This window comes from Armigeres subalbatus, chromosome 1, assembly GCF_024139115.2.
Source record: "Armigeres subalbatus isolate Guangzhou_Male chromosome 1, GZ_Asu_2, whole genome shotgun sequence".
Classification (NCBI taxonomy): Eukaryota; Metazoa; Arthropoda; class Insecta; order Diptera; family Culicidae; genus Armigeres; species Armigeres subalbatus.
The window spans coordinates 257,397,768-257,408,972 of NC_085139.1; the positions used below are offsets into that span (position 1 = coordinate 257,397,768).

Consider the following 11,205-nt stretch of genomic DNA (forward strand, 5'->3'; position numbering starts at 1 on the left):
ATAACTATCTGTTTGGTGGAAAATCATGACGAAAGAGCCGCCGCATTTGCATATTTTGGTGCTAAAACGGAAATGTCCCTCCTGTGGGTTCCCCAGGGCACCTTTGCATGTACCAGGAGTGGCCACTTTCGTCGGAAGCCCTCTCATGGACCATACATTACCGTTTTAAGAGAATTTATGAAGAATTAGCGATCGAATGGCATATATGGAGCGATTTTTATGTTCCCCTTATATGACCGACAAGGTCCCCGTGGAAGTCGTTTCCCGGTGGCCATTGTCTCCAGAACCAGCATATCACCACATAGCCACAAAATTGATGAGTTTATCTTTCGAACGGTATATAAACTTTGCAATTCGGTTATAATTTGACTGTTTTATAAGCATTTACATTTCTGGGTCAATATGACCCCAACATCTTATTCGTAAGTTTTTTCTAATATCCGATGAAGGTTAATGAGTAAGATTTTAAGATTTTTTGCGCCTATGTCATAGGTTTTCAATAGCCATCAGCGTCGGAAAGAATATACGGCAGCGTGATCAATTTTCATACGGCGGTGCGTGGACTCTTTTTTGGTGATTGCTGCTCCAATCTGCCACTTGATCGAGTCTATCGTTGATTGCTCATTCAGGCAAATATTGTTGTTCCTTCGTTTCTCACGTAAGAAAACAAATACCAGAAGTGATTTTCAAAAAAATTGCAAACGGATGCAAATAAAAAGGAGAATTTAAATATCTTTTCAATGTTTGTGGAAGAAATTCGATAAGAGATTTTTCTGCTTTGTAATTTAAAGATATAAGTATATACAATTGAACTTTCCGTCAAAAAATTGTATTCGCTCAATCTATTCTTTGGTTTATGTTTCCTAAAGAACCCATTTTTTCACGCCGTATTTTTACAATTTAAAACACTAAGCTAAAGCTAAGCTAAAGCTAAGCTAAAGCTAAGCTAAAGCTAAGCTAAAGCTAAGCTAAAGCTAAGCTAAAGCTAAGCTAAAGCTAAGCTAAAGCTAAGCTAAAGCTAAGCTAAAGCTAAGCTAAAGCTAAGCTAAAGCTAAACTAAAGCTAAGCTAAAGCTAAGCTAAAGCTAAGCTAAAGCTAAGCTAAAGCACTTAAAGCTAGCTAAAACTAACTAAAAGCTAAGCTAAAAACTAAACTAAAGCTAAGCTAAAAGCTAAAGCTAAAAAGCTAAGCTAAAACTAAGCTAAAGCTAAACTAAAAGCTAAGCTAAAACTAAGCTAAAAAGCTAAGCTAAAGCTAAGCTAAAGCTAAACTAAACTAAGCTAAAAAGCTAAAGCTAGCTAAAGCTAAGCTAAAAGCTAAATAAAAGCTAACTAAAAGCTAGCTCAAAAAGCTAAGCTAAGCTAACTAAGCTTCAAAAGCTAAGCTAAGCTAAACTAAAAGCTAGCTTAAAAGCTAAAGCTAAAAGCTAGCTAAAGCTGTAAAAACTAAGCAAAAGCTAGCTAAAAGCTAAGCTAAAAAGCTAAGCTAAAGCTAAGCTAGCTAAGCTAAAAAGCTTCAAAACTAAGCTAAAAGCTTAAAGCTAAGCTAAAGCTAAGCTAAAGCTAAGCTAAAGCTAAGCTAAAGCTAAGCTAAAGCTAAGCTAAAGCTAAGCTAAAGCTAAGCTAAAGCTAAGCTAAAGCTAAGCTAAAGCTAAGCTAAAGCTAAGCTAAAGCTAAACTAGAGCTTAGCTAATATCGGTAACAATAAGCAAAAGCAAGTTTTATTTTCGATATGAGAATGTTTTGAGTAATCATTATGCAAATTGTTGTCAAAAGACATGTAGTGGAAAATATGTGAACTAATATTTTGTTCGCAAAAAAATTTGTTTTTGCTTTCTCTTCAGACTATCGGAATGCGGTATGAAGAGAAGAGATTTATGGAAAGAGAAAGAGGATTTATAAATCTCTATCTATAAAGATTTTTTTCAATTTTTTCTTGAACCTTCGGAATTTGGCTGCTGATCCCTCCTGTGGCAGTCAGTTGTAGACAACGGTTCGACTGCACACGGACAAGTTATTTGCTCAGCATCAAATCTTCCTGGAGCATTGATAAAAGAACCCAGTGTTTGTTCCATCAATCTGATCCACTCTCAGACCCTTCCGGAAATGCAATGTGCATTACCTGTTTTCTTTGGCCTCTTAGTGTTAGCCAGTGATCCAAATTGATTGCACCTTAAGCACCGTACATTCGACCACGGCCGGCTTTTCGTCACCTGTTTTTAACCATGACATTAAGAATGATGTTAGTCCCCAACATAATCTGTTGGTTCTCAGTGTAACCACTGTTGTCCTGGCAGCTACGGAACAGCGACCGTGGGCGGTCATCATCATTTACCAGAGTGTATGTAATTAAGAGTGGCGACATGTGCCGCATTTGACAGTTCTCCTGCTCGTTTGGAACACGATTTTGTATGGGAATGACAGATAAACTTTGTTCCAATTCTGACAGTGTCGCCACTCTTAATTACATACACTCTGCATTTTACGTTTAGTCGCAAACAACAAATAAGTGCTGATGTTTGACGCCAAAACCAACAACTATTAGTCGCATTACCGTGTCCAACTAGTAACATCAGCAATAAATGTTAAACAGTAGGCCAATCTCATTATTCGCAGAAGGTGAAACTAAATACTCACAATTTACAGACCATTAATCCGGTGACTAATTAAAAACGAATAAATCTGTCCGAAAAATGACCAACCTCCGGCGGGTGGTGACATAACCCATTCCTGCCACCGTTTCGTTTCCATGAATTCAACAAGAACGGCCGGCCATCGGTGTCATAAATAACGTGTTGTGCTGTTGCTACTCGACGCATAACAGCGCGCGTTTAGCGCACATTTGCCCATGACAGTGTTTTGAAAACATCGTTTTGGTGCGGACGACACAACGCGACGCAACGACTGACGGACGGTAAACGCACTAACCCGAACCCGAAAGCAACCAAGCCAAAAGGTTTATAAATAACTCGGTGACACATTGACCGCCAAAATCGGAATCCAATATGTGTAGTATTTCAGCTTGTAGTGGCAATAAGAAAAGGGTTTCGAATAACGTGAGGAATTGCGATTGGTGATTGGTCTGCGCGGCATAGAACAGATTGTCAAGTTGGCCATGAGAGGTTTTACTTATTTCAAAATTTGAAATTTAGCACATCTGCTGATGGGGAACGGTTGGAATGTCGTCAAAGCATACTTTGATCATTTACTTTCTTTGTCATGAGAGACGTTTTCTATTCGGGTTTTTCTATCGAATAAAGTTTGAAACGGGTTTGTTTTTCTCCCACTTCTGGGATTATTTACGATCTGCTTTGATGGGTGTGAAATCGATACAGCTCGACCATCTGAAACATTTCTAAATGAATAATAAACCACCGACCAGTAGACACCTTAATGTTAAATGAGAAACACTTACCGTCTAACAATCACCTCCTTGCGCTTTAACGAGAACAAATCAATCAATCCAACAGCAATTTTCCGTCTCCCAGCTGATTGCAAATCGTCTCCCCAACCACCAACGATTGTTGTTGTTGTTAGAACTCTTCTCGTCCGACTCAGAGAGAAGATCAAAAACAATCAAAATCAAAACATTTCTGTCGTCATAGACTCACTGCTCTTTTTTAAGGTGAAGCGTTGTGACACTCAAATTTGTATGTAATTGTGCCATAAGAATCATCAACCGTGGATTTGTAGTGGTGGAAACTTCCAATACCAATTCAGTAAGCATACACGTGGGATTAATTTTTTGTTAACATCCGACAACAGTAAACATTGCACGCATTCGCAAGAATTCAGCCCAATTTAGGCGCAGTAATAATCAATACAGTCTAAGTATGGGATTCGCTGATGGAATTTGTTAGAAAAGCATTAGTTTTTCTTTGATTTAGGTGAATATTCATGGATTATGTTTTCACGATGCTGGCTGTTTATGTTTACATCCTCAACCGTTGTTGCCAGCTGCTCAAACGCACCAATAACAAGATCATTTTTTGCTCCGATTTTTCAATTTTTACAACGCACTTCAAAACAGACTCAATAAGATATTATTTTTGCATCAATACCTAATGCGTTAGGAAAAGATTTATTAATTTTATCGATATTTTACATGTTTCTGCTATGATTTCACAATAGTTCATATCGACATCACTGTCTGCTGCTGATCAATGATTGCTTGCATACGACGCTACCGACGACGTGCCGAGTGTTGAAACCGGCGACGTCGTTGGCATGGTGCGTTACTGGGGGAAATTTTTTAATTTGTTCACTTGCTTATATATCTTCCCTAAATTAACGCTATATGATAATATCCTTATATCGCCGCATAGATTGAACTTAGAACTAATTCCAGATTTACTTTTTTAGTGAGAAGATGGTCAGGTATGTTGGCAATATATGAATTAAATTTATCTGTGCATATCGGGGTGGGTGGGGTAGGTGATTGTTTGACTGTGTTGGTAAGCCGCAAGGCAGCCATTCTGAATGACATGTCATGAAGCCTTAAAGCCCTTTGCCAGATTTTCCACATTCCAGACGAAACACCTTCCCTTCTATTAGTGCTTCTTTTCTTTTCTCGCCCCTTGTAAAACCGATTTTAATCTTTTCGTAAACAACACGAAACAGGACACCACCTTTCTTCGCTGACTTGAACACACTTCAAAAGCATCACCGCAACAACTACGCTGCGCTTTCACATGACTTCTTAAACTCTCACCTCACTCATCGGCGTCACACACAGCAGCAGAAGACCCAGGCTTTGACACTTCTCGTCGTGGGGTCGTGATATGAACCTCCTTTTGTTGTCGTTATTTCACTTCTCCGATTTCCCCCCAATCAACGAGGCAACGAGAAAACAACGGTTCTGCTCCCGTCGTTCAACAGAAACAACACTTGGCGTCCTGACGTCGGTTGATTTCACTTCGAGTATGGATTTTCCTCTTTTCCTTTCAATTGTAATCTGGAATTGCAAGAAAAAAAAAACACTTTTTTAGAAACATGGCACCGGGCTTCCGAACGCTGACATTGTCGCCGGATTTGTTCAAAAGTTTATCTTTCCACGAGTTCGAAGAGCATTCCCCGATTCCCACCAGACTTCCCCAAAAGGACTGCAACAAACCACATCAAAGCAAGCCCCGCATCATCACCATTGTGTGCAATAAATGTCATAGTCTACTGCGGACGGCTTTTATTGCATTTTCACGTCGCCGCGCCGCCGTCATCGCCGAGTTTCAACCGCCGCGCCCTTTTGTTGGCGACAGTTTTGTGCTCTGTTTTCGACAAACCACATCAAACCGAAATCGTCACACAGCGGAAAAAGGGTTTTCCGAAGCCGAAACTTTTCCGATTCAGACGACTGGAAAGAAAAACTTCGCGAAAACTCGCTCTTTGTGGGGGGATCTAGAAGTTACGTATTGCTAAGAAATCAAAAAACTTAGTGTAAAATACTTCGTCCGAACTTGGCCAATTCACTATTGATCCCAAGCCTGACCAACAAATCACACGAGGAAATACAAAACCGAACTAGCCGTTTGTTGCTAAATGTAGACCTCGTTTATTCGTCATAAGAAACAAAGGTTTGGGCGCAGGCTTTGCTTATTATATGTATAGTAGGTGTCCCAAAATTGGACCAAGTCTGGATTTTGGGGCTCAACCTTCAAATGAAAGCCTAAGGTGTAACAAAGAAAAATTCTCTTACGACAACTTGGGAAATGACGTTTAGGGTGGCCCGACGCGTTTATGAAAAAAGTGCATTTTTTATAGGTAACATCGAAAATATCGGTATATCGGAAAGAAATTGATGAAACCATCCATTTATATTTTTACATTTAACATAGGGTCTATACTTTTGGTAAAACTTTGATACCGCATGTTTTAGGTCTATATATTTTTCACTGATGCTTAAATGCCCAAAAATGATGAATTTTTCCTAATATTTTTATTAATGCATCAAAACGGGTATCCATCATAGTTGTCAAACTAGATATACATAGAAAGATGGGAATTTTATAACGAATATTTACAAAATAGCAACTCCCATCTCTATCCGTTTAAAGTTATTCGATTTACTGCAGCTTGGAAAAAGACTTTTGAAATTTCGGATCTAATACCTGGATCATGTTTAGTAAAAAACGCCTATTTCCATACCAACCAAATGGGTGCTTATTACCTATAGCATTCACTATGAGTTGCATAATAGTAGTTTGTGCAACTAGTTGCAAAAAGATGATTTTCAGCACGAGTATGTTTATCCAACGAGGCTTGCCGAACAAGGCATCAAAACATCATATCCGGAACAAGCATTGGATTATGCTAAACCAAAATTGAGCACATAGCGACCTTCTATTATACATCTTGGAAATACCAAAACTACAGATATCCTTAGTCAGAGATTATCAAAATACTCCCGTTAATTGATTAATGACACCATTATCGTTGTTCGAATTTCATAGTCAAAACCAGAAATTCTATTTACATTACTTCAGAACCAGACGACTACATTCAACAAATGTCCTATATACGCTTGGAAGATAACTGACATTCAATGGTGAAAGGAACCGTAAGCCACTGTAGCGCCACAGAAGAGTATAACACGTTTGCTATTCTCATCTCAGACAACCAACTACTAATCAACAATGCTAAAATCTTCATTACAATCAAATTGTGGACACACGATAGAAAACTATCAGGAAATTTCTTATTATCTTCTTCAATTGCAGTCTCTTACTAAACCGAAACATTTAGCTCTCGCAGGAAGTAACGAGCAATATAAGGAACTACAAGACGCCTTTGCCAATCTGGTAGTAAACCGTACTTTAATTATGCATCATGACATCTCAGAATTAGTAATCTTACAACAACCAACCGGAAGCAGCTGGAACTCATCAACCTGAAACAAACAAACATCAAATATGGATTTTTAGCATGCTAGGAGGGATGTCGAGCTAACAATCATCATAACAGTAATAATTGCCTACGTATGTCTTCGAAAACGCAAAGTTACCATCAAATTCAACATCCAAAACCAAAGAGGCAAAATCAACCGAGCATTCCAGAAGAGAAAATAAGACGAGGACGTCCTTTCTTTACCCCAGAGGAATCATAGGTCATCAGTCCGGATAATATTGCAACCTTGCAAATCAACATGCGCTGCAATACGATACAACAGGACCGCTCCGGATAGCAAAGCGTTGACCGATATCGAACGAGGTTCATCGATCAGCAGAGCATCAGCAGAATTGGTGAAATGCACAATCAGCATTAGTAGGGTATAAGTATATCACCGTTGCAGGAGCAAAGTCAGTTCTAGTTTAATTAACAAGTAGTAAAGTTCAGGTTTAGTGATCAATTGTAATTAACGATTATTTGAATAAATAAATTATATTTTTTTGCCACTCGTGACGCGACTGCTATAATTATATATATATATATATATATATATATATATATATATATATATATATATATATATATATATATATATATATATATATATATATATATATATATATATATATATATATATATATATATATATATATATATATATATATATATATGGATGAGATGGTCCAATGCACCGAATGAACACAATGACGTTTGAGACGGGCGCTGTTTACAAAAATGACACTTGCATGAACTCGATGAATGAAAAAGTATTCATTCTAAGCGCACCTAGAAACAGCGCACCGCTTAAACGTCAATGATGAACTCGTGCATTGACCATTATTAAACATCTTTGATTTGTTTCTTAACTAATTTCTCGAGTATTTTTGAAGGCATTCAAAATGAATGTTTAAACGATACTTCTTCGAATATTTCAGAAATTGCAGGAATTTTATAATAAGCTTTTATAATACAGTATTAAATCATTTCAAGACAATAAAATAAAATAAAATTTTCGTAATGTTAGAAAATACCTGATGTTTTAACTAAATAATTTGACTAAATACTATGCAGGAAGGCGACAAAGATAAGCGTTTTCAACTGATGCTCTAATATTTGCTTTGCTGGTTTGCTCAGCAAGTGGTTTTTAGTTATATTCAGAAATTGATTTCAAAATATAAATTACTTACTCGATTCGGAACAAAAATCGGTAAAGATTCACAGTTGAAATTAATTATTTTGCTAAATCAGTTTGCCTTATAAGCCAACTGTCTTATATCACAAATCTACAAACAAAGAAAACTGATTAAATAAGTTGATTCATAAATTAAAAAAATACTGTCAAAATAACTAATTGCAAATTAACTTGAAATTTCTAAACGTCAATAATTTTCCTGCACCAATGCCAGATCCTTTAAGAAGGACGCTTTGGGCATGCATCCAGGTCCCACAAAAGCTTATGAACAACAAACTCATTTTGCAAGTCACCCACAAGTTTAGGTAATCGACTGAGATGCCTCTTAACGCATTCAAAGACTGAGAACAATTTATGTATCAGTATCCCCGCTTATCCGGACCTCGCTAATCTGATGACTCGTTAGTCTCGCTAATTCAGAATTTTCCGGATTAAAAAATATCAACACCCAATTGTCAGTTACCAGTGTCACTTCACCATCGCTTGAGGTAGATTTGAAATTGAATTTGACGAGATCCATTTAACGACATTTATGAACTGCCTTAAGACTAGTTAGTATTACCAATTAACTCCACACGCTGTATTTCTTCACAGATACGATTTTCAACATAAAGTATTAGGGCCGTTTTCAGTATCTCGTGCTTGACTCGACTCGACTTAAGCTAATTGATTTTTTATTACGATTAGTCATCGGCGTGGCAAAATTATGATCAGGGCGCATCCAAAATCGTGCGGCGGCGGCGCTAGTAAAACCACCCGGCGGCGCATGATTAGCTCCGACAGGTTATGGGACCAGTTTTCGTTCGGAATATCAGGGTGTTTTTGTAAAAGTTGTCGGTCGATAGTTTTTGCGATACAAGCGCAGGAGAGGAGGAGTAAAATATCGGATGATTTTCGTTCCCGAAACTTCCAACAAATTGAATGTGAGTTTCGGATGGAAATGTTGACCTGGATGAGTTATGCCATGTTATCGACGAGGCTGAGTCAGTTCCCGTTACATCACAGTGTATGAAGGAGGACAGGCTAGACAGAGCAACAATCGGACTCACCATCGAAGACAGTCAGCTAGGTCAGATACTTGGGCTTATTCTACGAGTTGAGTGGACGTGAACTGAACCGATTTAAGCAATTCTCACGAGGGACCAGTTATTCAAATGGGGCTATACGACTCTTCTCACGTCCTTCGAGCAATCTCACGTCACTCCACAGAAGAAGCCCAACTAAAGCATCACCATGAAAGGCTACGGTGACATCCCGGTTTTCGTTGCTCAAGAAGCTCTTCTGACATCGAAGAACTTTTCTACTGGTCTACAGGTCGACGGTCTGAAACATGAAACGGAGATGAAAGCGGCCATGGTTCTTCACAGCCTATCGATACGTACAGTGGTCTGAGACGCGTTCGAAGTCGCCCGATGATGACATCACATTGGAGTTGGTAAAGTCCAATCTGCGAGGTTAATATTTGAAACGCACCGAACGAGGATTTAGTTCCGAAGACAACAGGCGTTGTAAACCTCAACTGATGGATCCAGAATGTTTGCTTTATTGCGTGAAGGCGGGACATTTCGAAACAAATGTCGAAATATCTTGCTTCTCTCGAAAAGGAAACGAATATTAAGAAGCGGGAAGTGCCATCGACCGCAACATTCCTCCAGAATTGGTTACTTTGCGTTCCGTAGAATGCACTCGGCACGATCGACGGTTCAACCAAGCACCGGTCATGAAGAATTTAGAAGTTTACTGATAGGAGGCCTATGAGCGCATATCCTGCGAGAATCATTTCTCGAAAGTTGGAGAGCAAATCTGAAAATGATTTCATCGGTTACGTACTTGTAATCAGTAAGGCTTATCGGTTCCTCGACCTGAAGCCAACAGCCGGGTTATCGTAGAGATACTTGCTTCTGAAGCCGGGTTTTGAAGTCGATATCCCGACAGCGCAGCGCATCAAGTCGGAAGAGATTCGAGTGAAAATGAGGATGCTGATCCGTTTTATTCTGGATAGGAAAACAGAGTTCGGATGCAAGTGATTCATTACCGTTCGGCTGCTCCATCGGGTTTTTATGAACGCCGAAATGCACCCAGGGCCATGTTTGCCGGAGTCGTCACAACTTAACCTTCCATCAGACTCGGCCGCGATCCCATCCGAACAGGAAAATCGTCCGCGTCCTTGAGGGGACATCGATCGCCGATTCCTTCGTCTAACTTCCGTGCTGTTAAGGTGGCCTGTAATTCCCGAACTCAGTCATGAAAAACCACAACAGGCACAACAAGGGTGCGAGATTAACAGTCGTCATCAAGGCCTGGAGCTAACCAGCTGCGCGAGCGATTTATTGACCGTCCTCTCCCGGTTTTCAACAATTATATTAGGCTGACCTCTGGACTGCTCCTTCCAGCAGAGAAGCCGCTTGGGTTGACGCCGGTATCCTCCTCTCGACACCGAGTCCTAATCATCTGCAGCAAAGCCGCTTCGTGGCTGCCAGTTTAGGGAGTGCAAGATCCTCTCCTCGACGAGGCTGACCGGATCTTGGGAACGTACACCCTGCCGCGGTGTCGGTTTTGAGTTTCCGAACCCGGTCTAAATAGATCTGACAGTCTAGCTAGTCAATGCAAATCTTCTCGCTGAAGTTGGCCATCTTCGTCGCAGCCACATGTCGGCCAACAAACCGATCGAATCTTCACAGATTCAGCCAGCGTCGTCGCCTCTCCAGAGCGACATTACTAGACACCCTTGGATCGGAAACTTGCGGCTATGGCACCAAATACTTGTCATGCCAGGATCCCTGGCCATTGAGGCATAGGGGAAATATGAAGCCGATGCCTTAGCAAGCGTTGGGCATGAAGGTCTTCCCTACACCGCTTCGTCCTGCTGACGTTAAAAAGTGGACAAAAAGTGCGTCGGCCAGAACTAGGCGCGGATTTGAGCAACCAGACACCATCCTGAGGAAGATCAAAATCTCACTGGCCCATAGAGGGAACACTCTCCAGAAAGAGCAGGGATCGTATCGAGGTTACGAACCGGCACAAGGGTCTCCCACTTGGTGGAGGCCCTTTCCGACCTCAATGTGATCTGTGTGGAGTTAGAAAAAGTGGAGCATTTCACCTGTAGATGTCCAATTCCTTGAGGAATTTTAT

General features: G+C 40.0%; 1 protein-coding gene across 1 annotated transcript in view; it reads right to left on the reverse strand.

The window, feature by feature from the left end:
* The window catches only part of LOC134207232 (Ca(2+)/calmodulin-responsive adenylate cyclase-like), a 220,384-nt gene extending 216,771 nt beyond the window's left edge, over window positions 1-3,613 (reverse strand). The window contains exon 1 of the mRNA XM_062682953.1: window positions 3,415-3,613. The gene's annotated coding sequence lies outside the window, so the exon portion shown is untranslated. The remainder of the gene's footprint in view (window positions 1-3,414) is intronic.
* Between the last annotated feature and the right edge of the window lie 7,592 nt (window positions 3,614-11,205).